At 54.1% G+C, this 27,251-nt stretch overlaps 1 long non-coding RNA gene across 1 annotated transcript; it reads right to left on the bottom strand.

Annotated features, from left to right (window-relative positions):
• Positions 1–23,196: 23,196 nt before the first annotated feature.
• Positions 23,197–25,457, bottom strand: LOC117195713 (uncharacterized). Its single transcript, XR_004475554.2, has 3 exons — positions 25,358–25,457; positions 24,090–24,301; positions 23,197–23,314 (listed from the first exon to the last, which is right to left on the bottom strand). It is a non-coding gene; the product is annotated as an uncharacterized LOC117195713 (long non-coding RNA).
• Between the last annotated feature and the right edge of the window lie 1,794 nt (positions 25,458–27,251).

The raw sequence follows: 27,251 nt of genomic DNA, 5'->3' as shown, positions 1-27,251 counted from the left end.
TAGGAGGAAGCCAGCCTGTCTGACCTCAGAATCCATCACTCGGCAATGCCCGCCTGGCTGGCTGCTGACCTTCGCTCTGAAAACCTCTGAGACAACAGGACCATCTTGAAGAGGGAGGAAGACATAGGCCTCTCCGTGGCAGAACATTGTGCGCAGCATTCAGGTCCCTGGGCGGGGATCCACAGGCTCCTTGGGCACCGCGCATTGCTCCCGAGCCTTGGGTACCCCTTGCACCATGGGAATCCCTGGTCCCCAGGAGAAGGGAGGGGGAGGGGCTGGGAGAGCGGAAAGCGGGCACCTCAGCCAGGCTGGTTTTATCACATTCATCCTGCCTCCACCCGCTCTGCCCATCTTGACACAGCTGAGCACCCGTGTCACTAAAGCACTTGTATTTACAGTCATTTATACAATTGATGGTCCACACCCACTGCCCCCAGTCTCCCTGGGCATCAGAATCACCTGGGCAGTGTGTTCCAAAGATGGAGGCGGGGCCCCTCCTGCCTCTCCTGAATCAGGATGTCTGGGGCTGGAGCAGGGGAACTGGACTTTTTTAAAGTTTTCCAAGCGTGATTCTCCTACAGCCACTGGGAAGACCCACATTAGGATCCACGTCTACACTCCACCAGAAACACCTGGGGACGTATAACAGGGAACATACAGGCATTAGAATCAGAGGGTCCTGGACAAGCCACACACACGTCCTCCCTGGGAGACTAGGTGAGCCACCTCTCTGGACCTTGGTCCCTCCACCTTTGAGAGCCAGACCAAGCAGCACCCTCTCTGCGATGGAACCATTCTGTCTTTCTCCCGCCCTCCCTCTGTTCCCATCACCACCACCTCGCGCCCCGTCTGCACCAGATGCATCTGCTAGCTCACTTCATTCGCACCGCAACCAGAGCAGATGCCGTGGGTCATTATGCCCACTTTCCTGGTCAGTAAACTGAGACTTACAGAGGTGAGACCTGGCAGAGTTGCAACTCTGCTCCCCAGACTCTGATGCTGGGCATGTCTAGACCGTGTTAGGCCCTTGAAGGAAGGTCCCTGGACCTCACCCGCTCTCCCTGCTCCCCTCTCTTCCTCCCACGAACAGTTGTTCAAGGTCCTCTGTGTGCCAGGCATTGTTCTCGGTGCCAGGGGTGCGAAGACAAATCGGACACAGGCTGCCAGGAAGACAGATGCTGAAGCAAATGTTCGCAGGACAGGGCGGCACAAGTCAGAACAGAAGCGAATTCAGGATATGATTCAGACGACAGGGCCGCGAGGAGGCAGAGGGCACGGCTCCAGCGGTGTGTGTGTGCGGGGGGGGGGGGGGGTGGGGGGGGTGGGAATGGGAGATGCCACAAGAAAGACACAAAGGCTGAGGCGGGAAGCAGGGGCTGCTGAAAGCCCAAAGGACAATACAAAAGCCTCAGGCCTGATCTTTGCTAATCTCAGTTTGTTGAAACCCATAACCTCATGACTCCACCGGCCCCGCATCTGTTTATGCGCTCATTGGAATCCTCACTGACAATATATTTGTTTAATTTCCAGCAAGAGGGGGAAGATTTGTCAGGGTCAGGGATACGTCTTGCATAAAACATTTTGATTAAACTCTGTTGGCCAGAGAATTACTTTCCCCATCATACTCAGAGAAAGCTGGTTGTTTCCTAATTGGAGTCACTGCCTCGCCGGCGTGTTCGCCATTTACCGCGCGTTCTCTGCCAGATGTTGCTGGATATAAATTCCTCCCCCGAAGAGAACCCGGAGAGTCTTGGGAGAGGTGTTAACTGGCGCGAGCCACAGGAGACCGCTGTGCGCTCGGTTGGAGGAGAGCCGGCATCCTACAGGGAGGCTGGGAAGCGGACGTCCTTGTCTACAGTGGCCGGGAGGGAGTAATTAAGAAACATGGGGCTGGCAGAGTGTCTCAGCCCCATCAACTGTCTGATAGGTGTGGAGGCCCCACTCAGAGCTTGTAACGGCATGTCTGCCAGTGGAGCCCAAGATGCTAGGGCTCTTGGGCTAGGCTGCTGAGAGCTGAGGCCATCCTTGGCTTTGAAGGAGGGGTTGTCAGAGGGTCATGGCTAGGAGCGAGTGTGCAGGAGGCCTCCCTCAGTCTTGGATGGGGCAGAGAAATCTCTGGGTAGGCGCAGTAAGGAGCTGTGTGCCTCCCAAGAGGGTTTCAAGTGGGGGCAGACTTTGCCTGTGTTCTGAGTGGAATGGAGAGCAGGATGGGGCAGCGGGGGGAGGGGGGGGACACAGAATGAAAAGAAGGGAGACCAGGGAGCTACTTCCTACTCCACACCTACTGTGCACCAGCCCTTCACACGCTGCATGTCCTTTAAGCCTCACCACAGTCCTGCTGAGTAGGGGTTGTTATGCCCATATTTCAGATGTGGACACGGAGGCTCCACGAAGCAAATTAGCTTCTCTGGAGTCACACGGGCAGAAAGTGGAAGCACAGGGATCTGGGCCCAGAACCCAGGCTGTGTACATGGAGCCTGGCCCAACGTGGACAGTAAAAACTTCAGGAAAGCAGAGAAGGGGGTGCTTACCAGATGACCCTCCATGTATGTTCCACGGGCATGCCTACGGGACCGCAGAGGCAGGCTGGACTCACTACACGATGGAGGGGCACAGACCCCCTCTATCATCCCCTTCCGTGTTCATGGCAGGCATTGCTCCTCTATCACAGCATTCTTCCACACAGAATTCTGGCACTGCCTCAGCACGCTCCTCACACCAGGCCTCCCGGTAGCCAACAACCAGGGCTGGCTGATGGTACGGGCTGGGCTTTGCTATCCCAGGCTAGTTCTTCGGTTTTAAGTTCCCAGATTCTGGGCCTGCACTGTCCAGTGTGGTAGCCACTAGCCACACTACCGAGTGCCTGAACTGCGTAGAGTACTTAAAGGAGATGCGTTCTGAGTACGAAGGAGATGCCTGATTTCAAAGATGCAGCCCAGCCAGAAAAGTGTAAAATAGCTCATTAACAACTTTTATGTTGACTGCGTGTCAGGATGATGAAATTTTGGATACGCTGAGTTACAGGAAGTATCTTAGTAAAATTAATTTCACCTTTCTTTTACCTTTTTAAAAATGTGGCTCATTATTCTTTTTTTTAACATCTTTATTGGAGTATAATTGCTTTACAGTGGTGTGTGAGTTTCTGCTTTATAACAAAGTGAATCAGTTATACGTATGTTCCCATATCTCCTCCCTCTTGCATCTCCCTCCCTCCCACCCTCCCTAGCCCACCCTCTAGGTGGTCACAAAGCACCGAGCTGATCTCCCTGTGCCATGCGGCTGCTTCCTACTAGCTATCTGTTGTACGTTTGGTAGTGATGTATGTCCATGCCACTCTCTCACTTTGTCCCAGCTTACCCTTCCCCCTCCCCATATCCTCAAGTCCATTCTCTAGTAGGTCTGTGTCTTTATTCCCGTCTTGTGTGGCTCGTTATTCTGTTGGACAGCGCTAGTCCAGGGCTTAGGCTGCTGTGAAGAGCGCCCCTGGTGGCTGCGAAGGGGAAGTTCAGCCCATCGAGGACCTGTCTTACTAGCTGTGCCCCGGGGCAAGTTAATATTGAACGGCACTGCACCTCAGTTTCCTCATTTGTGAAATGGGGATAATAACAGTTATTATCTCATAAAATTGCGATTGAGGAATAGATAATTAATGCATGTAAAGTATGTAGAAGAGAGCCCCACATGGTAGTAAGTGCTAAGAGAGGATTGGCTCTGTTTTTAACAACTTGTTGACTGGGAAGTGGAGCCCAGGCCCTTTTCTCTCCTGGGCCTCCTGACTTTGGCCCAACGCCAGAGTGGCCTCCACTCTTTGCAGGAGTGATGGAAGAGATAGGCAAGCCCAGCCGGCCCCCAGCAGGAAGAGAACAACTTCCTATAGTGTGCCCCTCCCCAAAGGCTCCCCCATCGCGGCTTCCTGCGTCACACCGACAAAACTCCCTGTGACCCTCCTCCCATCTGGGCCCCCGCCCGCCAGAGCCCTGAGCTCGCAAACCCTGAGCCCCAGTTCCAATCTTCGATGGCCTCAAAGCAGCACCCCCATTTCTTTGGCTGCTTCCCACCCCCATCTCACTACACAGATGGTGATACTGTCGCTTCCAGGGCAGCTGCTTAGCTCAGTTCCAATTCCCACAGAGCCCTGGAATTTGCTAGAAGCAATAGTAGCTGAATTATTAGAGGAATGTAAATCAGAACTACAGTGAGGTATCACCTCACACCGGTCAGAATGGCCGTGATCAAAAAGTCTACAAATAGTAAATGCTGGAGAGGGTGTGGAGAAAAGGGAACCCTCCTACACTGTTGGTGGGAATGTAAATGGATACAGCCACTATGGAGAACAGTATGGAGATTCCTTAAAAACCTAAAAATAGAGTTACTATATAATCCAACAATCCCACTCCTCGGCACGTATCCAGAAAAGATGAAAACTCTAATTTGAAAGGTACATGCACCCTACTATTCAGAGCAGCACTATTTACAATAGCCAAAACATGGAAGCAACCTGAGTGTCCATCAACAGATAGATGGATAAAGAAGGTGTGATACACACACACACACACACGCACACACATATAACTGAATATTACTTGGCCATAAAAAAGCATGAAATATTGCCATTTGCAGTAACATGGATGGACCTAGAGATTATCATACTAAGTCAGTCATACAGAGAAAGACAATTATTATACGTAGAATCTAAAAATGATGCAAATGAACTTATTTACAACACAGAGACAGACTCAACAGACATAGAAAACAAACTTATGGTTACCAAAGGGGAAGGTGGGGGAGGAATAAATTAGCTGTTTGGGATTAGCAGATACAAACTACTATATATAAAATAAATAAGGTTTCCCTGGTGGCACAATGGTTAAGAATCCGCCTGCCAATGCAGTGTTCGAACCCTGTTCCAGGAAGATCCCACATGCCACAGAGCAAATAAGCCTGTGTGCCACAATTGAGCCTGTGCTCTAGAGCCCGCAAGCTACAATTACTGAGCCCGCATGCCACAACTGCGGAAGCCCGTGAGCCTAGAGCCCGTGCTCTGCAACAAAGAGAAGACACCACAATGAGAAGCCCGTGTACCGCAGCAAAGAGTAGCTCCCACTTGCTGCAACTAGAGAAAGCCCACACGCAGCAATGAAGACCCAACGCAACCAAAAATAAATACAAATAAAATAAATAAATTTTTAAAAAATTTTAAAAAATAAAATAAACAGCAAGATCCTACTGTATAGCACAGGGAACTATATTCAGTATCTTGTAATAAAACATAATGGAAAAGAATATGAAAAAAAAGGTGTGGTATACATAGACAATGGAATATTACTCAGCGGTGAAAAAGAATGAAATATTGCCATTTGCAGCAACACAGACGGACCTAGAAAGTATCATACTGAGTGGAATAAGTCAGACAGAGAAAGGCAAATATTATATGATATCACTTACATGTGGAATCTAAAATATAATACAAATGAACTTATTTACAAAACAAAAACAGACTCACAGACATAAAAAACCAACTTATGGTTACCAAAGGGGGAAGTGGGGGGAGGGAGGGATAAATTAGGAGTTTGGGATTAACAGATACACACCAATATATATAAAATAGATAAACAACAAGGATTTACTGTATAGCGCAGGGACCTGTATTCAATAACTTGTAATAACCTATAATGGAAAAGAACCGGGAAAAAATATATATATGTATAACCGAATCACTTTGCTGTATACCTGAAACTAATACAAAATTGTAAATCGACTATACTTCAGTTAAAAAAAGAAAAAACCCGTAGTAGCTGTGGCTTTTCAGATATAAAGCAAGGGTGGCTAGTTTTGAAGTTTCTGCAAAACTTAGAAAATACACAAAGTATAAAAGAGAAAAAAGAGTCTTCTGTAATTCCACCAAAAAGAGACAGCGGCTGGTTCCTAGCTTCCTAGGTTCCCTTCTAGAGCAGCTCTCCAATAGAGATATAAATCAAGCCGCCAGTGCAAGCCACATGGATAATTTAAAATTTTCTAGTGGCCACGTTTAAAAAAGGAGAACCGGGTGAAATTAATTTTAACAGTATATTTTATTTAACCCAACGTATCCAAAATATTATCATCGCAACACATAATCAATATAAAAAATGATGAATGAGATGGTTCCCATTCTTTAAAAGCGCTGAATCTTTGAAATCCAGGGTGTTGTTTACATTCACAGCACATCTCAATTTGCATCAACCACATTTCAAGCGCTCAATAGCCCCGTGAGGTCTGTGGCTACTGTATTGGACCACGAGGGTCTAGAGGGGTTTTTTTAAGCAAATGGGCGTGGACAAGTTTGACATTGGACTGGCACGGCCTGGAGAGCTCGGGACCCTGCTGGGCCGCACTTGACCCTGAGCAGCCTTGCAATCACAAAATCCCTTCCTCCCTTGGGGCAGGCTGTTCCAGGTGCCCCGCACAGAACACACATATGCTTTCCCAAGAGCTCCACGCATCATTCCAGATACGTCGGATGCCAGCGAAGGAAAAGGCCAGATGGCTCCACAGTACTTTGGCCCACGATGGGGGACCAGGCCCGCTGGGGTCCTCCAAGATTAAAAAACACGGAGTCCTCAGAATTCCTCCGTCATCCTGGTTAGCACTGCTGCTGCCCCATTGTTCACACTTTCTGAAGTTTCCTCGGTTTTGTACTCTAGGGAGAAGCTCCAAGATGCCTAGTACTTCAGGCTTGACATCCTGCCAACTTGGGCTCCGCGCGATGGGCTCCCCGTACTTTCTGAACTGCAAGTCTCCCAAGATGAAAGACTGCAAAAGAAGATAAAAATAGTCCCAAGGAAAGGGACTGCTTCAGCTGGCCCAGTTTGCAGAATCCCTGTTTCATCTCTGATGTGAATAATTCATCCCTTCTAAAGCACTGCTGTTAAGTTAGAAACATCATTATTACATCTTCTTTGATGAGGGCCTTAAAAAAAAAATCATAAACACCGAGCACATTAGGAGGAGAACCCGAAGAGCATCCCTTAGAGTCATTTCCTCAGGCAGAAAGTAGCGCCCATTATCCGCTGTGACCAGCTTGTTCCCCAAGTCCACATATCAAAGCTGCCTTTGGTTCCCTCACCGACCCACGAGGGGGTACAAACTTGTTTGTTTTGAAAGGTTTGCCAAGGTGACCCCAGGGAAGGGAAACAGCCTGGACTAGGAGGCTGGCGACCCGAGAAACTGCTTCAACTCCATCACCAGCACGCTGGGCCAGGCACCTCCCCCCGGGCCTCCAGTTCTCAATTTCCTCAAAAAGACGAGCCCAAGTATATCTCTGGAGTGAGGTCGACTGAGTGTGTGTTCTTGTAGAAGCTGAAGGACACCTCGTGGAGCTCTGGGGACATTAATAATGCTATGAATAATAGCTGGCACCCCACCACCTTTAATTGAGCACTTACTATGTGACCGGCCACCCACACTGAGAGCTTTAGGCGCATTATCTCACTTAATCCTTCAAGTCTGTAAGGAGGTACTCGTATTATACCCATTTTCCAGATGAGAAAACTGAGATATGGGGGAGGGTGAGTCATTTGCTGGGCTCTCTACCCTGTCCTGTCCTTCTCCATCTCTCAGGAGATGGCCCTGATGGTGACGGCCACTCCACTCTGATTTCTGACAGTCTTTGAATCTCAGGTAGATCCCAGGGCATATAGGTCTGCAAGGAGGCCACTGAGCTGAGTGACAGAGGCTAGGGGACATCCTGAAGCCAGCCATTTCCTACAAAGCCACGCTGCCCCTCCCCATGCAGGCTGCTGGGCCTCTGCTCAAATAGCAGACGCAGGTGCAGGACGGCGGTGGGTGGCTGCCTGCTGCACGCCCTTTGGGGCGGAGGCTCTCCCGCCTCATCCTGCGGTCCCCTCTGGCTCTCCCAGGTCACCAAGCCTGGATTTCTGGGACGGGAGTGCCGAGGCAGGATGCACACTCCCAGACCCACACCTGGGCCATCACGGGTTCCTCGGCCGAGGCGGTCTTAACACTCCAAACCCATGACAGCTGATGGGTTCCAGATTTTCTGTTTTACTTCTTCAGGAAAACGGAGCCCAGAGCTTTGGTTTGGCTCCCCCCATGGAAAATCCACCCTGCCGTTTGGCCGGTGTTGCTGCAGGCTGCCTGGGTACTCCTGGCCTCGGGAACCTCCCCTCCTGTACAGCAGAGCCTGGTCGGGGGAGGCCCGGCTGGACGAGGCTTGGCAGGGCTGGGGACGGTGCGGGGGGCAGGGGGGGAGCGGGCAGCGTGGCCCCCAGCTGCAGCCCAGGCCTGCCCCGCAGTGGAGGCCAGGCCCAGCTCCGCCCTGTGGGAAGGCGATCGGAGACTTTTCCAATCCACAGGGCAGGATGAGCTCACTTCCGCTCCCTGTGGGAGGGGAGCAGAGGGGCAGTGTGTCTCCTTAGATGGAGCCCAGGGCCCGGTGCTGGGGCCCCAGGCCCTGGAACACCTGTCTTAGCCACACTCCCCCCTTCCCGAGCCCCCCTGTCTTCTTCTAAAGGTGGGTCAGCTCTTCCTGCCTTGGCCCTCGGATGGGCCAGCAGCTCTGTGTGTGGGTCTCTCTTGCTGTCCTGACGCTGTGTGGGTCCCACGTCCCAGTGTCCACGCCGCAGCAGCCCTGAGCCCTTTGGTGGCTCCAAACAACTTCCCCTACCTTGGCCTCAGTGTATCCCCCAACACCCCCCACACCCCCCAGAGCAGCCCCCTGACGGGCGGGGGGACTGAGGATAAGACTGAGCGAACTGACCCCCCCCGCCCCCCCCCCCCCCCCCCCCCCCCCCCCCCGGCCAGCAGGTGTGCTCCGGAGACAGCTAATGCTCCTGGGAACTCCCTTCAGAACCAGCCCCATCCGTCCAGCTCCATCCCGCAGGGCTTTGGGCTTCGCTTCAAGCAGGGCCCCCAGGGTGGTGTCTGGGTGAATCTGCAGGCACCACCCCCTGCCCAGGCCCAGGGGCGCTGCCCCGACCCAGTCCTAAGCCGCTAAGCTTGGACGGAGGAGGGTGGGCTCCGTCACACCCGTGTCTGCGGGCCCCGCACGGCTGCCCGGTTGGCCGGCGCTGGGATAGGTCTGCAGCCGAGACAGAAAAAACAGAGGAAATCCATGACGTCTGGGCTCAGCTCAGGGGGCCCTGCCCTGCTTCCGCTGGGTCCCCAGGCCTGGGAAGGGGCACACAGGCTGGTTGGGGTGCAGGGGCTCCGGAGGAAGTCATCTGGGCTGGAGGGGAGGGAGGCTGAGGCAGACCCCTGCTCCTGAGCTGCTGTCGAAGGCCTTCTGCTGAAGCTGCTGAGAGGGAGGGAGAAGGAAGGAGCGGGGAGGGGAGGAAGAAAGGGGCTGGGAGGAAAGCCCCGGAAGCAGCAGCGGTGTCTGAGCAGAGGCTGGCCAGTGCACAAGCAGCGTGGTGCCTCTGAACTCTTCTCTCCCCCATGACAGCGACCTCCTCTTTGGCCGTGGGCTTCCCGCTCCCTCTTTACCTGAGCCACATCACAAATGGAATCTCTGTCACCCCCAGCCAGACCCTCCGGCAGCTCCCCATGGTCCAACGGGCTAGTCCCAACTCCTCCCACCAGGGACCGGGACCCAGCATGGCGCGACCTCACCGGCCCTCCCTCCGGCTCCTTGCCAACCCTCCCCCACCCCGGCCACGCCGGAACCCTGACTGTCTGCGACTGTCTGCGGGGACCCAGCAGAGCCCCAGGTGCTGGGGAGCTCCTGCTGTCTTCTCCTGCTGGAAGGTTTTCCCACTTACTGCCCATCCCCTACGACCCCTCAGTGGCCATCTTGGGCTCCTGCCCACCCCCCTGGCTTGTCCACGGCAGCCCCACTCTGCCTTGTCCAGGCCCTACCCTGTACTGGGCTGGACTGTCACAAGTCAGCCTGCGCCCCAGACAGGGGCTTCCTGGGGCAGTGACAGCCCCAGCGACTCTTCCGGAGCTTCTCTGGGCCCAGCATAGGATACGGTACATGTCTATTGAATAAATAAGTGACCTAGAAAGGGGGTAGCTTGCCCTTTCACACCCAGAGCAGAAATATCAACGCCCTTCAAGGGCCATTCTGCCCCAGATGCCACCAGCGCTGTCCTCCGGCACACCTCCCCTCCCACTGCCCCCACCAAGTGTCCACCTTGAAGGCAGCCTCACTCCGGACAAAGTGGAACCCCAAAGTCAACAAGGGGCTCATCAGACCCTTGGCTCCTGGCACCTCCCCAGCCCACAGCTCCTCCCCAGGGCCAAGCTGCCCCAGCTTCCCTGCCCTGGGCTGGCCCAGGGCCACCTGAGCTGGACCCACCTACGCTCCTGAGAGCGTGGCCTTCTCCGGCAATGGGCTCCGTGTCCCCCAGCTTCCCCACGGTCGCCTTCCCCAACCTCTGGAGGTGAGCTGCTCTTTCTTGCCTCCCGGTAAGGAGCCCCTGTGTTCCCCTCGGCTGGTGTCACTATTTCACAGGACATTGCCCGAACTCTTCAGAGTGGTGTCCACTTTTCCATGAAATACATTATCCCTCTTTCCTGGGGTCCTCTCTCCTCACCTCTGTGGCCACGAGGGCTGCCTTTGTCATAAAATAATTTAGGACGCTTTCATCTTTCCCACATCCTGTTTGCCTTTCTCCTCGATGCAGGTTGTTCAAGTCTATTCCCTCCGACTGACTTTCATGTCGTAAAACTCCATTAAGCTTTTATCTGCCTCGGGGAGCCGTGCCTTCAGGAACCTGGGAAGGGAGGGAGTTTCTTGACAGTGAACAGAGTAAATGTGTAAATGGGCACAGAACTCAGAGGCTGTCTCGTCCCCCCACAAATCCACCCACCCCGCCTCCGAGATAGAGCATCTCTACCTCACTCTGCTCCCTGTGCTGGGAAGGCACTGTGGAGGCAAGCAGGGCAAAACCATTTATTTCGAAAGCCTTATCTGAATATTTGGTTCATTCCAGAGGTAAAGAAGCTCATTCCCAGAAAACTGGGTGCCTTACAGGTAGCTGCTCTGGCAGGAAGAGCTCTGGAGAAGGAGTCTGAGATGTGGGTTTGAGTCACTGCCAGGGCTACTTTGTCCCGGCAGGAGGACTTGGCGGTGTTGACATCTGTGACATTTGTCTGACTTTTTTGGGATTTCTCTTCTCCTTCTGAATATTCACCCTTGACCTGACTTTGAAGGACCCCCAAATTGTATAAGTTGAGATGCCACCAAGACTGGACCCGCCTAGATCTGAGCTGTGATGTGTCCCCGCTGTGTGGCCTTGGGTCACATGCCTCAGTTTCTCACCTGTCCCTCCCCCAGAGCATCCTGAGGTCTGAGTTACATCACAAAAACCATACTTCGTGTTCCAATGAACTGTTACTGTTTCTAAATGAGTTCAGCACCGTGGATTTGAATTCCCGCAAGAACACGCTGAGGTTGGCGGTCTCCCATTTCACCAACCAACCATCAGGGGCATCGACAGCTTAACTGGGATGAGAGCTCAGTCTGCAGCTGGAGCCCCGAGGCTCAGGACAACCAGCCCCCTGCTGTTTCAAAGTAGCCAGTGGACCTACATTTCTGTTCCTACGAGGCAGCTGCTCTCCTCCAAGACTCCAGTTGGGGAAGGAAAAAGGCCCCGTCTTCTTTCACTGCCCCGAAACTGAGGGGAATTCATCCCTGAGCTGGCTGCTCACAGATACACTCACCTTTCATCCTCCCAGCAGCCCTTACAAAAGCCCCATTTCATAGATGAGGAAACTGAGGCTCTGAGAGGTGAAGTAACTTTCCCAACATCACACAGCAGATAAGGTCTGGTCTGTCTAGCAGCAAAGCTCCTTCTCAGTGACACGGCACGTGCCGCCATCTGTATGGCCTGTGGTCACCCTCCCCCTGCCCTTTGGCCTCTGCTCTGTCGCCCACTAAAGGCCGTATTGCTGCTGGACGCATAAGGCTGGGGTGGGTGACCTAGATTCTGCTTCTGTCCTTCCTTACTCTGCCCCCTGCCACCAGATGGGCGGAGGACCTTCTAGTAGATAGGGGTTCTGCACCTGTGAGGCAGGAAACTCTCCGGGCAGGGTGAGGGGCCACCCTCTGGACTCCCAGAGGGCATGACCCGTTGGCCCAGGGTTCCACCATGGCTCTCTGCCTCATCTGCACCCTCAGTTGTGGTCCTTGCCCAAGGCCAGGCTCCACACGGGTTCTTCTGAGGCTGCATCCCATCCCCCACCATCCCGACCCATGCCCAGCAACCCGGCACCCAGGTGAGCAGCGGGACGATGGGAAGTTTCCAGAAGCGCTGGGTGGGGGCAGATACACCTGTTCCCCAAAAGGTCACCATCCAGTGGATTCAATATTTTTCAGCCAGGGAGGCATCCTATGTGTATTTCGTAAAAATAAAAAGAAGAACGTCCGAAGGCTTGTTTCCTGCCTGGAGCCACCGGCAGCTCACGGCTCATTTCTCCCGTCTCTTCCGGCTATAATTAAGCTCGCAGTACGGAGCATTTCTGCCTGCTCAGCTCCAGTCGCAGAACAATATTTCAGCCCACAGTTAAATGACGTGGATAAATAAAGACGCCCCGGACTCCTGCGAGGATGACAGTCCCCCCTGCCCCCGTCACCGTGCTCTGAGGACCCCAGGAGCACCCTGTTGCCTTGGACACTGTGACAGTGGCCTCGAGATGGACAGAGGCTGCAGGGCCTCCTCAGTGGGGAGGCCGTTGAAGTGCCCGACCTCTCTCAGGGCCTCAGTTTTTCCATCTGTAATATGGGGGAGCAGACAAGTCCCTCTGGGCTCAGCCCTGCCGGCTTGAGCCTCCACATCCTGACTCAGAGTCAGACTTGCAGAGGCACACCTGGGGATCTGCATTCCCCCGGGCCCCCAGGTACCCTCTCCATGGGACCATTTGTAGGGGGCCGGCTGCCTAGAGACCTGGGGAGGAGGGCCAGTTTCAGGATGATCCTAGGGTCCCTCTCTCCGCCTGACCTGACCCCAAGCCCCGTGGTGGAAGGGCAGCCCCAGGCCAGCAAGTGCTGCAGTGCCCTCGGGCCACAAGGGGGCAGAGGCACCCAGGCACAGCACCTGCCTCTGCTCCAGCGAGCTGGGTCGGGCACCACCGGGACGCGTCTGTCCGTCCTGGTCTGCAGAGGGGACCAGGCGCTGGGCAGGGGCCGACCTCTCCCCTGCAGCCTGGATGGCCCTCGGGTCTCTGCCCCAGCCTCTTCTGGAAAGCTCTTTCAAACTCAGCCAGATCCCCTGCGTCCGAATCCTGGTTGAGGGCCCAGGGATGGGAATTTCACACCAGGCCCCGCTCCCACTTCCGATGCGCACCAAGTTTAATTACCACCGATCCTGATCCAATGCTCAGTCACCCCATTTCACAAGTGGGGAAACTGAGGCCCAGAGAGGCAGGGGTTTGAGCAAAGACCCTCCCCAGCCAAGTAGCACTCCCAGCATTGGGCGACTCTGCTTCTTGTCGTGGTGTGAAACGCTGCTGAGAATTTCTTAATTCCCTTTCGCAAAAAGACAGGTTGTGCTTTGTGCAGAAATCGTTATTCAAAAATTACAGACTCTGCTTGTTTCTATGGAAACATTTTTCACCTTATGCAAATGAGGCAAGAGGCATGAAAACAACGCCTTCCCTCTCTGCCCCCCTTCTTTCTTTTTGGAACCTTGAAAAGCAGTGGCTGAAAGTTTAGTCCTGGGCAGAGCGGGTGCGAGGCAGCCCCTGACTCTTCCGGAGCCCTGGCTCCGGGATGCTCGGCCTTGACGCCCCCAGGTTGGCAGGGCTCAGAGCCTTCCGGCCAGTTAACTTCCACTCTGATCGTTAGTGAGCAGAGGCTGGCAAAGTTCTCTTCAAAGTGCTCCCCAGCCCTTTGAAGGGGAGCCCGCTGCCCACAGAGAACCCCACAGGGAGTCCACCCAAAACATAGCCTGGGGGTGGCACCCCACTTCTGGCCATCTTCCACCCTCACCTGCTTCGAGCACCTGTTGTTTGCTGGGCCCAGACTGGCATCCCTTTGAGGGGCTTTTCCTCTGTACCCCTCCTGCACCCAGCTCTGCTGCCAGGAGGAGAATGTTTGGGGATCCCCGAGGCCAGGGGTGGGGATGGCAGGTATATCTTTCCTCCTGTGTCGATGCAAGCCCCAGCGTCAGTACCTCCCGACTGTGTGGCCTTGGGCCAGTGTCTTTGCCTCTCTGAGCCTCACTTCCTCCCCCGCTTAGAATGGGGGTGATTGCACCCATCTTGCAGGGTTGTGGTGAGGGTGAAATGAAAGCACACAGTGGGGTCTCAATCATAGGAACCCCAAGTTGCTCCTTGGGAAGGGGGAGCCAGGATGAGCACAGACCTCTGGGGGCGGGGTGTACTGCGTGGGGCGTGCGCACTCCAGGAATAATCTCCACCCCCGCCCCCGCTGCTATCCAGAGCCGCTCCTGACAGAGGCGGCCACCAGGAGACAGTGTCCCACAGAGCAGGGGCACCAAGTTTGGAGCCCAGAGACCTGGGTTCAAGTTCCGACTCAGAGGTGTCCTCCCCGTGTGATCTGGAGATCACTGAGCCTCAGTTTCCCCGTCCTCTCCCCAGCCACCCCAAGGGCTGTGTGGGGACCAGATGACGGAAGTATGTGAGAGGTAGGCGGGTGAGGGTCAGTGAAGGTGGCGGGTCCGAGGCCAGACATGACTGTCCATCCTGAGTATCAGCCACTACTTCATGGCCATGACCCAACTGTACACTCTCTGGCTCTGGGGCCCCTGAGGACACTCTGCTCTTCTTCCTCTGCTGGCTTCTCCCCAACCCCCTGGAAGAAGGTGCTAAACACTGTTCTGTGTGGTCCATGTATATCACTTATGTAAGTAAGCAGGTATGTAAGCCCAGTGTGTGGCTACTGTTATTGTCCCACTTTACAGGTGAGAAAACTGAGGCACAGACAGGCTGAGCAACTTGCTCAAGGTCACACAGCTAGGGAGTGGGAGATGGGATTAGAAACAGCAAATCCAACCGCAGAGGCCGAACAATTGACTACCATGCTATCCTGATTCCGTCTGCATTTGGGAGTTGCATCAGTTTCCTGGTGCTGTCATAACAAAATACCACCAACTGAGCGGCTCCAACAACAGAAATGTACTGTCTCAGTTCTGGCGGCCGGAAGTCCAAGATCAAGGTGTCGGCAGGGTTGGTTCCTTCTGAGGCCGAGGGAGGACTGTCCTGGGCCTGTCCCCTCGGCTTGTAGACGGCCATCTTTGTGTTCACATGGCCATCTCCCTCTACATGTGTCTCTGTGTCCAAATTTCCACTTTTAAGGACACCAGTCATATTAGATTAGGGGTCACCCTGATGCCTTCTCTTTAACGTAGTACCTCTGTAAAGACTCTGTCTCCAAATAAGATCACAGTCAGAGGCACTGGGGGTTAGGACGCCAACATACGAATTTGTGCGGGAACACACTTCAACCCAAACAGGAGTTAAGAGACCGTCTGAGGTACGGGACCCAGGGGTTCGAGGATGGACAAGGATGGTGAATGGGGACTTTCCTCTCAGAGTAAGACCTTAACCCCCAAAGTGCAGGCAATTAGCCTGAGGGCCCCCATTTTCTAAAGAAGTCCCCCCGAAACAGCCCAGTGGGACTAGGACGGGGGGGTAGGGTCGGGGAGACAGAGCCGCTCTCCCCACCCTTCGACCAGGCCTGCGAAGTCCGCGGGCAGAGAGCTCAGCCGCTTCCTGTCTGTATCCCACTGAATTCAGTGGTCTGATACACCAGCTATTGGAACGTTATTTAGAGGAATAGAAGAAAATCAATAGGAAAAACGAAAAATCACAATCTAGTGAACAAAACTCAGGAACTGGGGCAAAGGGAGAAATGAGCGATGTCTCAGTTTTCCGAGGGGCCCTGGCTGGGTTCTCTGTGCGCCGGTTATCACCTTACTGCCTTTCAGCTCCAAAGCCACCTTGATGTCTCTCCTAGTGAAGGACGAGGAGCCCCTGAGACTTTCCGGGCTGCTGGCACAGTACTGAGCTTTGTCCCAGAAGGCTCTGGAGTCCATGCAGGAGGAAGAGAGCTCATTCCTGGTCTGGTCGGTGGCGGAGCAGGTCCTGCAGCGCGCCCGGCTTCCCCGCGTCGGCCCCTACCTGGCGGTTTGGCCATGGACCACTTCTCCATGGACAGCTTTCCCCACACCCCAGAGGGCAGATTTCCAGCAAGTTCCCTGCGATGGACTTCCAGCTTCTGCCAGCCTGCTACCACAGTGACCCCTTCGCCATTCAGTAAAACATAACCACTCCTCCCACAATAATATCTAGAGCTCAGTCCAGGGGTGGGTGGCCTCTTCTTTGGGTGCTGTCTCAGCCCTAAGAGCAGGGGCTGCTCCTTATATCTGCTATTCTTCAGAGTTCTCTTTACTTCTAACCAGCCAGTCTCTCATTATTACAATCCTGTTATAGGTAATAATCCCGGAAGACAGACTTTCCTTGTTCAAATTAATGTGTAGGGACTTCCCTGGTGGTCCAGTCGTTAAGAATCTGCCTTCCAATGCAGGCGACGCGGGTTCAATCCCTGGTCTAGGAACTAAGATCCCACTTGCAAGGGGCAACTAAGCCCGAGTGCCGCAATTACTGAGCCCGCCCGCTCTGGAGCCCACGTGCCACAACTAGAGAGAAGCCCGGGCACCGCAATGAAAGATCCCGCGTGCCGCAACTAAGACCTGGCGCAGACCAATAAAATTAATTAATTAATTTAAAATACAATAACAAATTAATGTGTAGTTTCTGTCTCCTGGACCCTGACTGATACAAAACTCGTAGCAGGAGTGGTCCCAGGTGGTAGGTGAGATGTGGGGATGGGATTGGTTATGCCTCTGGGCTTGCACACGGCGCTGAGCTTCCTACTGCAGGAAGCGGCATGTCAGTAATCCATATATACAGCAGCATCACCGTTAACCAAACCATCACCTGTTGTTGATGTCAATGAAAGGGTTCAGGAGCCCGAGGAGATGTTGAACTTGCCGCTTACAGCAGTCACGGTGACTATGAGGGTTCGGGTGAGCTCCGGGTCCTCTCGAGGGCACTTGAGAACTTTCAAAGAGAAAAGGACAGGCTGAGCCCCGTTAGCTCTCAGCTCGAGTCGCAGTCTGGGAACCAGCCAGCTTCCCTGACAGCTCTAAAGCAGCTCAGGTTTCTTTTAGCCGCAAGCCTGATATTACTGGAAATCAAATACAAAATTTAATTGTGCAGGTTTGCTGAAATACAACCATTGAATTCATAGTCTCAAAAAATGTCTCATGACACAGATAGGGCATTGATTAGCAGAGGATAGGATCCTGAACCTTGGAATGGGGACATCGGATTGGATCCAAATGAAACTGTTGGCCTTGAACCCCCAAATCACGCTGAGCCACCCCTGCCAGGGGAAGTAGCTTTCCTTTTTGTGTCTGAAGAGACTAGCCTCCCTCTGCCTGGAAATTCTGTGAAAGCTCACCTGGGGCCCTGAAAAGGGATGCTTCCCCCTCTCCAGACCCATCACAGCCCCGCCCTGTTGCCACTAGATACATGACTAGGTCCATTTTCAATATACTCCAGGAGCACAGGCATACACTTTGACCATCGAAAGCTTAACCAGCAGAAGAATTGTGAGGCTTTGCTAGTATATACTGGCAGAAACCTGGGAAACCAGTGTGGGAATGGATTCTAAGGGGATCGGACCAGAAAGGGAGGAATATAACATTAGATCAGGCCACATAAGATGGGCATAGCTGCGCTTACTAGAGACTCTGCATTTAATGTGTTAGCTTATGTAACTATGTATTAATTATATAACCAATTACCACAAACTTAGAGACTCAAAACAATACATTTTCATTATCTCACAGTCTCCATGGGTCAGAAATCTGGACATGGCTTAGCTGGGTCCTCTGCTTCAAGGCTTCTCCCAGAGCTATAACCCAGGTGTCGGGCGGGACTGCAGTGTCTTGCCCTTTCATCCGAAAGCTTGACTTGGGAAGGATCCGCTTCCAAGCTCACATGGTTGGTGACAGAATTCCGTTCCCTGCAGGCCTCAGTGACCAGCTGGCTGCTGTCCTCATGAACCGCTTCAACGTGGTCACTTTCCCCAAGCCTGCAAGCTGAGAAGGCATAGACGGAAGACCCAGTCTTGTGTAAGCTAGTCCCGGAAGTGACAGCCTACTGTCACAGTCCATTGGTTTGAAGTCTGATACAGGCTCCCCCATCCTTAAGGGGAGGGGATCACACAGAAGCATGAATACCAAGAGGCGGGGGTCCCTGGGAGCCGTCTTAGAGTCTGCCCACCACCGGCCCGAAGTGGCTCTGACAGCTTATTTGGTTGGTTGACCAGAAGAACTTGGCCTCGATGGTGGCCCACAGCTCATGAAGTTGAGATGCCAGGGCTTCCTCAGGATGACATGGAGGAGAGAATGCAGGCTCAGGTGAGTAGGATGGTTGGATTGGATCTAGAATGTGAAACCTGCTGATTGAGAAGATTAAAGGGGTATAGCTGATCCTGTGCCTGGCCCTGGGAAGGTAGTCAGAGATGTTTAACCAAAGCAGTAAGATAGGCAGGGCAGGAAGTTCTCCTAAATCCATTTAACAGAACAAGACCAAGGCTCAGAGGAGTGAAGCAACGTGCTCAGGGTCGCACATCACACGGGTGGTTCAGACTCCGGGTTGAGTGCCATGCTTCCCCACCTCTCTGCACCTCCTGTTGGGGGGTAGAGGGACCGAGGCAGAGCACACAGCACCCCTGCTAGTGCAGATGAGGCCTCAGACCCAGATCCCCCAGCAGTGGGGAGCACGTGCCTCTCACGCTCATGTTGGTGTGACTGGGCTGGACTGCCAGGGAGGGGGCAGCCAAGCTCTCGCTGGCCGAGGGGGATGCAGAACTAGAAAAATCATTACAGGCAGATGAATTATTCACAGAATCGTCGACCTCCTCAGGCCCCGGACAGCCGGAAGCTCGCTGAATAACCCAGCGCATCTTATTACCCACGTGTAATGGCCTCTTTTTCTCTGTCTCAGAAGGAAGTGATTCAACACCATCAAATATTAATGCGGGGCAGCTGATACGGTGGCCGCTCACACACTGGCTCTCCAGTGCTGCCCTGGAGGTCAGGGATGTCGCCAGCCTGGGATCCAGAGACTCGACCGGGAGGGCCCAGGTAGCCGTGCCCTCCCTCCAGGTCCTGAGAAGAGAGTCCTCACACACGGCGGCAGCCTCCACCCCGTCCATGATCTCAGGTGCACCAGAAATGCTGTGCTTTGCTTTCCTAAAACAGAGATTCATGTTAATTTTGCACATCATTCCCAATCTCAGTGGGTTTGAGATCCCCCGGGGGGTTGTCTCTGCCCCAGAGCCCTCCTGGGACTAAGGATTCGGAGGTGCCTTGGGGTCTGTATTAGTGTCCCGTGGCCGCTGTAACAGATTGCCCCAAACGGGGAGGCTTAAAACAACAGACATTTGTTCTCTCAAAGTTCTGGAGGCGAGAAGTCTGAGATCGAGGTGTCGGCAGGGTTGCACGCCCTCTGAGGCTCCGGGAAAACACCCTCTTCAGCTTCCGGTGGCGGCCGCAGCCCTCGGCTTTGCGCACACAGCGTTCCCATCTCTTCCTCCATCTTCTGCCGTGGGTCTCTCCTCATCTCATAGGACCCCAGACGTGGGATTCGGGGCCCATTCTCCTCCAGGATGACCTCATCTTAACTGCAGCAGCCCTATTTCCAAATGAGGGCACCTTCTGAGGTTCCAGATGGACATAACTTGGAGGACACTATTCAACCCATTATAGGGTCCATGCTGGCACTCATGGCCACGGCTCACCTGGATCCTGACTTTCGGTCCATTCAAGTCACACCGGTGTCCTGACCCCAGAGTTTCTCCAGGTTTCTCTTTCCTCTCTGGTCCACATCCCCACTTCTCCCGCTGTTTCTGCAGCCCCCCTGGGAGTGGGGAAGCTCAGAGGGGCTGTCCAAGCCCCTCTGTCCAGGTGCCCCTCACCTCACCCCCATTGCTCAGAGGAACAGGGTCCCATCAGTCCCCCAGGCTCTGGCAGGGAGTGGCGCCCTGAGTTCTCAAGTCAGGGTGCAGCCAATGCAGTCGACGCCCTTCCCATGTCCCTTCGGCCGTCACTGTCCCCAGCACACTGAACCAGCAGATTCCAATTCCACACTCCTGGGCCCTTCACCTGCAGCTCCTCCAGCCATCAGAGCCCACTCAGCTGCAGCGTGGGGCAGCCCAAGGGCCAGGATCACGCTCCTCCCACCAGATCAGCCCTCAGCCAGTGGCCCTAGCACCCTCACCCCTGGATGGGTCAGCTCTGCTGCACGTTCCACGCTGTACCCTGAAGACCCCTGCGGGCATGGGCTCCACTTCCTGGAGTGGCTTTGCAGCTCCCTTGCCTTCCCATCACAGTGCCTCGCTCATCACCTCCCAAATAAGCTCCCATTCATCCTCTCAGGGTCTGCTGCTGGGGAAACCTGCACCGAGACACGGGGTCTAACATCGTACCAGCTGGGCCCAGGCCTCATCTCGGGAGACCCTCCACATCCAAGCTTCTCTCTTCCTGCTCTGAACACATCTCCTGCCTCGCCAGGACGTGGCTTCATTCGTTTAGAAAATCAGAGTCTGAGATGAAGCTCACCAGCAGCCCCCAACCAGGCTGCCCCACGCCCTACCCCCGCTTCCTCCTCCCCTCGGCCACCCACCCTGCGCCCGCCCAGGGCGATGCCAGCGTCATGCCGCATCGGCTCCAGTCCAGTCTGGCCCCCGGTCTCCCCCACTCTCTTCCCTCTATGCTTTAGCTCAGGAGCACCCGCACTCTGCAGGTTCCCCTGGGGACCCCTCTGCCTCGCTCGAGGCCAGCCCCAGCCCCCCTCCTGCAGGAAGTGTCCCCACACCCTCCAGCCAGACGCAGCTCCCCTTCTACCTCCCAAGCTCTTTGCAGACATAGCCGATGGCCTCCACCCGTGCGTCTCATCCACCGGCTGGAGACCTGGGACTGAGCCACATCTGTGTCCCCAGCACCCTCACAAGACCAAGTCTGTAGTCGGCATCTGTGGGTATTTGACATCGAGGATGGCCACCTTCCTACTCTTAGTGAAAGAAGGTATGGGCACACGGTCTGACCACAGTGAAATTCTCCCACAAATGATTGCAAGTGGCTCTCATGCTTTTTCAAGGTCCTGTGCAGCAGGGGACATCCCAGGCCCTCCTCCCACTCAGACCTAGAGCAGCACCACCTCTGAGCCTTCGCCCATGCCGATTCCTGGGCCTGGAACCATGCCTGTCATCCGGCTCCCACCAGACCCTTGGTCGGGGATGGAGATGCTCCGCTGGGCTCCCCCAGCCCCAAGGCCTTGCCCCACCCCTGTCCTCGGGCCTCTGGATTGGAGCAGTCTTCTTATTTGCCTGTCCCCTCAGGGATCAGCTCCTTGGGGTGTGGGCTTCAGGAGTGAGCTCAGTTATCAGGGTCAGCGTCACCTCCCAGCCCCTGGGCCCTCCTCACATTGTCCCACGTCCCCCCACCTACAACCTGCCTGTCTCCCCGCAGTCCTCGCACCCCAGGCCTCCATCTTGCCCTAAGCCCGGGAGCATGGCCCGCTTCTGCCTCTGTGCTTCCTGCCTTCTAAACAACAGTGTCTGCCACACCGTCACCCCTTCCCCAGCACCCCTGGAGCCCCCCCAGGCCTGGCCTGGGCAGGGTGACCCAGCGACCAGGACACAGCGTGAGTCTGGGGCCGCTCCGAGACCAGTGTGAGACAGTCAGAGAATGTCTCCAGGGGGGTGACCCATGAAGGCTGGGCTGAGCCAGGCGCGAGGGGAGTGTCCGGGGGACCCGGGAGTGATGGCTGGAGACAGGATGACTGCCAATGGTCGGCTGTGTCTGGAGCATTAGGGCCAAGGAGGGAGGCTGCAGAGGGCGGGTCTGCCCTCACCTGGCGGTGATGGGAGACGCTGCAGTCTGGGCCACGTGGTGGCTTTCGGGGACCTGAGGTGCTTTTGCCTTTGTGGGCCCCTTCCAATATTAAAAAAAATTTTTTTTTAATAAATTTATTTATTTATTTTGGCTGCGTTGGGTCTTCATTGCTGCGCGCGCGCGGGCTTTCTCTAGTTGCAGCGAGCAGGGCTACTCTTCGTTGCGGTGCGCGGGCTTCTCACTGCGGTGGCTTCTCTTGCTGCGGAGCACGGGCTCTAGGCGTGCGGGCTCCGGTAGTTGTGACACGTGGGCTCAGTAGCTGTGGCGCACGGGCTCAGGAGTTGTGGAGCATGCGCTTAGTTGCTCCGCGGCATGTGAGATCTTCCAGGACCAGGGCTCGAACCCGTATCCCCTGCATTGGCAGGCGGATTCCCAACCACTGCGCCACCAGGGAAGCCCTAAAAATTTTTTAAATTACATTTTACAACTGCACTGGTATAAAGATAAATATAATCCAGGCTGGATTCATATTATTTTATCTTTTTCCTCTTGATTCTACGAGAAATGAAAATGAACACATTTTTGCAGACCCCTAGAGGACTGAGTCCCAGGCCCTGTTCCTGCTGCATTTACTGTGGCCGTCGGCCTGGACGGCGGGGCCCAGCCAGACCGACCCACACTGCCTGGAGGCTGAGACGCAGGGGGCACTGGAGAAGGGGGACAGGGGGAGGAGAGCCAAGTTCCTGCAAGTGGCAATGGCCTTGAGGGGGGCTAAGCCGGACCTGAGGGTGGGGACTTGGAGGGAGGCAGGCGTTCAGCACCCCCATGGCTCATGGGGCTTTCGAGGCAGCCGCCCTGTCTCCCACCATCCTGGACGGGGAGGGACAGGGCGCTGGCCGTGAAGCTCAGTTGCCCAAACTTCCAGCCGTGGGACCCTGGGCAGGTCACATAATGCCTCGTGCCTCCATTTCCTCATCTGTAGAATGGGGACATCCAGGTGGTCTGAGAAACACTTGGTGCTCAGTGAGTCCTTGACAAGTGTCACCAACTTCCATTATTATCTCTGTTATTAATAATTACCTCCAGGGGTCCTCCCACAGCAACCTGGGAGGATGACCACATCACTATCCCCTCTTTACAGGTGAGGAAACTGACCGGCAGAGGGAAGGGAGCTGCCTGGGGTTCCTGCAGCAGCTCCAATGAATGACAGAAATGTCAGTCCCCACCAACCAGACTAGAAGGAGAGGTACAGGGCAGCCCACACACCCACCAGGCAGTGGCAGGGCCGGCACGTCCACCAAATCACCAACTCCAGAACCCAAGCTCTTCACACCTGGCCGGCCAGGGCTGGACAGGACCCCAAGCCTCCCACTGCCTCCCGACGCGGGAAGCTTCCGCAGCAGGATCGTGGCTTGTTTTCTCTTTAAGCTGTGATTCACCTTCTGGAGAAACGATATTGCAAGAACAGTACATTATCTGGGGCCCACACTGGAAGAGCGTATTTATCAGGACAGCCCAGGATTGACGGAGCACCATGCCTGAGGGATGGGCATCTCCATAATTCCCACTTCCCCGCAGCCGGGACCCTAAGAGCAGAGAGCAGGGAGTCTCTTGGGGCTGCTGAAGCCGCCACCTGCCCCTGGAGCAAGTGATGGGGTATGAAAGCAGAGCCCGGCCGCCCGCAGACCGGCATCCCCTTCACCCCAGATCATCAGTGTAGTGAACAGGACCCCACAGGGCGGGGAACGGTCTTCCACCTTGGGGTCTCCATCGGGTGATTTTAGCTACAGTCTGTCACGAGCCATTATCCATTTTACCTATTTGTTCAACATTCATTCCTTTATTTAACAAAGTTCACTGAGTGCCTGTATGGGGCAAGCATCCCTCCAGATGCTGACAACACAGACGTGGACGAGACAGACCAGGTCTAGCAGGCGAGACAGAACCGAACAAATCATCACACGATTCGCTAGTTAATGACACTGCCGTGAGGCACAAGGAGCAGGGGAAGCCCCCCCAGGGCGCTCGCCGGGGATGCCGAGAGCTTAGCGTCTGCGCACCGGTGCCAAGCCGAACCTCAGAGACAGGGTTTTGGGTGAAGTAGAAAAGAATAGCTTTATTGCTTTGCCAGGCAAAGGAGGAACACAGTGGGGTCCTGCCCTCGAAAACTATGTGTCCCAGCCCGGGAGGATTTGGTAAGGAGTTTTATAACAATACCTCCCAAGGGCGGGGTTGCTGACAAGATGAGGGGCCGCGGGGTCTCAGGCGCGGGCCTCCTTGATGAGCTTCTCGAGGCCTTGCCGAGCTTCTCGGGTCCCTGTGATCTCGCCTCCGCCTCCGGTGGTTTCTTGGCCGCTCCTCCCTTGATTAGCAGCTGTTCGAACCTTCCCTTTGGCACTCAGGGGAGGTCATGGAGGCTGGAGTCTTGCCTACAAGAAACGGGGGGCCAAAAGGCTTCCATGCCCAGCAGTCCCATGGGGTCCTCCTCGGTTTCACCTGAGAGGCCCCAGAAGGCTTCTTGGGGGCGGAAACCCCTAGAAAGAGGGCGACCAAGGAGAGGAGGAGATGCTGGGTGAGGGAGTAGCATAAGACGGGAAGGAGCCTTTCCGTTTTCACTCCAGTATCAGTGAGGCCCTGACAGTGCCCTTCCTGGGCGTGTTTGCTCTAGGACGCTGCCCCTGGGCTCAGCCCAAGGCCCCAGGACACACAGAGGCTTTGCCATAAGGGAACGGCAGGCATTTCTGGACCATCTCCTGATGCACTGCCTTCTCCCTTCCTCTCTTACCTGCCTCTCCTGCCACACAGCTCGGCTGTGAGGATTCTTGCTTTAGGAGGGAAGTGGGGACCACTGAGAACAGGGCGTCCCTGGGACTGGCAGATGGAGCCTCTGACACACAGAACCTCCCACCTGACTGGAAGTGGAAGCTGGAGGCCAGTGGGGTGGGGGGAGCAGTGAGGGTCTCCTGAACCCCCCAGGGAATTCCAGGAACGTGGCCAGAGCCCTGGAAGCTGCCCAAGGAGCCACTGGGCGAGTCTACAAACGGCAGAGGGAAATGTCTCAGGTAACCCTGCATATCACCCTCCCCCAGACCCTGCAGTATCCCCTTCCACTCTGCCCACCCATCCTCCACCCCGAAGCCGGGGGAGCTGTTCCAAACCCAAGCCCAGACTTCCAGTTCCTGGTCTAGCACAGAGGAAGCTTGGAAGCTGCCCCTCAGGCCTAGCAGCAAGTGAAACACTGAACACGCTGAAAACTCAACAACTCGTGTTAGGTTCGTGGGAGAAGCGAGGCCACAGGGCAAAACCGCGTCAGAGGCACCGACAGGCGAGCGCAGAGAGCCACGGCTCCGGGAGCAGAAAGCTGCCCAGGAACCAGGGCTAGGGAAGGGAACCGGAACGGAAACTGACGAGCTGCTGGAGGCCCAGTGTGGATGAGGCTGAGAGTTGAAACTCCAGAGGGGGCCCAGTGCCAGAGGGGTCCTCACCTGTTTGTGAACTTTACCTCCAGGTCCCCAATCTGCTCTCACAAGTGAATATTGGAGGGAAAATCCCCGTGTGCTTCCAGCAGGGGAGGAGAAAAGGAACCACTGTGGAATACACCAAAATAGCCTGTTCTTAACAAGGCCAGCCCTCCTAATCTATCAGATTTAATCTATTAGTTTAACCTAATCAGAGCCTAATCTCCCGGGGTCTTATCAGAGCCTAACAGAGGTGAGAAAGGGGAAACACCCAACTCCAAGCCACTCTAGCCATCCCTCCCCACTTATGGGGGTGGGAAGGGATGAGAAACACTCATGAAGTTCACAGTTCTGTAAGCACAGGTTCACTACAGGACTGAGACCTAGAACTCTTCCCCTCCCCCCACCTCACCACTGCATTACTAAAAGCCTATTTCCAGAAGTTTCTTTTACCCAGTACATCATGTCCGGCTTTCAAGAAAAAGTTACAAGGCATACTAAAAGGCAAAAAACATAGTTTGAAGAGACAGAGCAAGCATCAGAACCAGATTTTTTTTTTTTTTTTTTGCGATATGCGGGCCTCTCACTGCTGTGGCCTCTCCCGTTGCGGAGCACAGGCTCCGGACGCGCAGGCTCAGCGGCCATGGCTCACGGGCCCAGCCGCTCCGCGGCATGTGGGATCTTCCCGGACCGGGGCACGAACCCGTGTCCCCTGCATCGGCAGGCAGACCCTCAACCACTGCGCCACCAGGGAAGCCCCAGAACCAGATTTTGATATGGCAGGGAGGTTAGAAATATCAGACCAGGAATTTAAGACAGCCATGATTAATATGCTAGAGCTCTAATGGGTAAAGTCAACTGCATGTAAGAACAGATGTGACGTGTAAGCAGAGAGATGGAAATCCTGAGAAAGAACCCAAAAGAAATGCTACAGATCAAACACACTGGAAAGGAAATGCAGAATGTCTTTGAGGGACTTATTAGTAGAGGAACGGCTGAGGAACGAATCTCTGAGCTTGAGAATATCTCAACAGAAACCTCCAAAATTGAAAAGCCAAGAGAACAAAGACTTAAAAAAAATAGAACAGAATATACGAGGGCTGCAGGACAGCTACAAAGGTGTAACATATGTGTAATTGGGAATTCCAGCAGAAGAGAGAAAGGAACAGAAGAAATATTTGAAACAATAATGGCGGAGAATTTCCCCAACTAATGTCAGACACCAAATCAGAGATCCAGGAAGCTCAGAGAACACCAAACAAGATAAATGCCCCAAATAAACTATACCTAAGCATTTCATTTTCAAACTTCAGAAAGGCAAAGAGAAAGAGAAAAAAAATCCTGAAAGCAGCCAGAGGGGAAGAAAGCACATTATCTATAGAAGAGCAAAGGTAAGAATTACTTCCAGCTCCTTGAGAGTGGAGTGAAATATTTAAAGTGCTGAGAGAAAAGCCCCCCAAATTTAGAATTCTGTACCCTGTGAAATTACCCTTCAAAAGTGAAGGGGAAATAAAGACTTCCTCAGACAAACAAAAATTGAGGGAATTTGTGGCTAGTAGACCTGCCATTCAAGAAATGTTCAAAGCAGTTCTTTAGAGAGAAAGAAAATAATATGGGTCAGAAACATGGATTAACATAAACAAAGGAAGAGCATAGGGGAAGAAATAAAGAAAGTGAAGGTAAAATAAAACCTTTATTTTTTTTATTCTTAACCTTGAACTAACAGATAATGATTTGTTCAAAATAATCATACCAACAATGTATTTGACTATATACATAATATATATGCTTATGAATGTTTATGTATAAGTGAAATGAATGACAGCAATGATACAAAGTATAGGAGGGAGGAATTAGGATTATTTTGTTATTATAAGGGATTTGTACAACCCATGAAGTGATATAGTGTTATTTGAAAGTG

The sequence above is a fragment of the Orcinus orca genome, chromosome 2, assembly GCF_937001465.1.
Source record: "Orcinus orca chromosome 2, mOrcOrc1.1, whole genome shotgun sequence".
Lineage (NCBI taxonomy): Eukaryota > Metazoa > Chordata > Mammalia > Artiodactyla > Delphinidae > Orcinus > Orcinus orca.
This window is presented reverse-complemented; position numbering and strand designations above follow the sequence as displayed.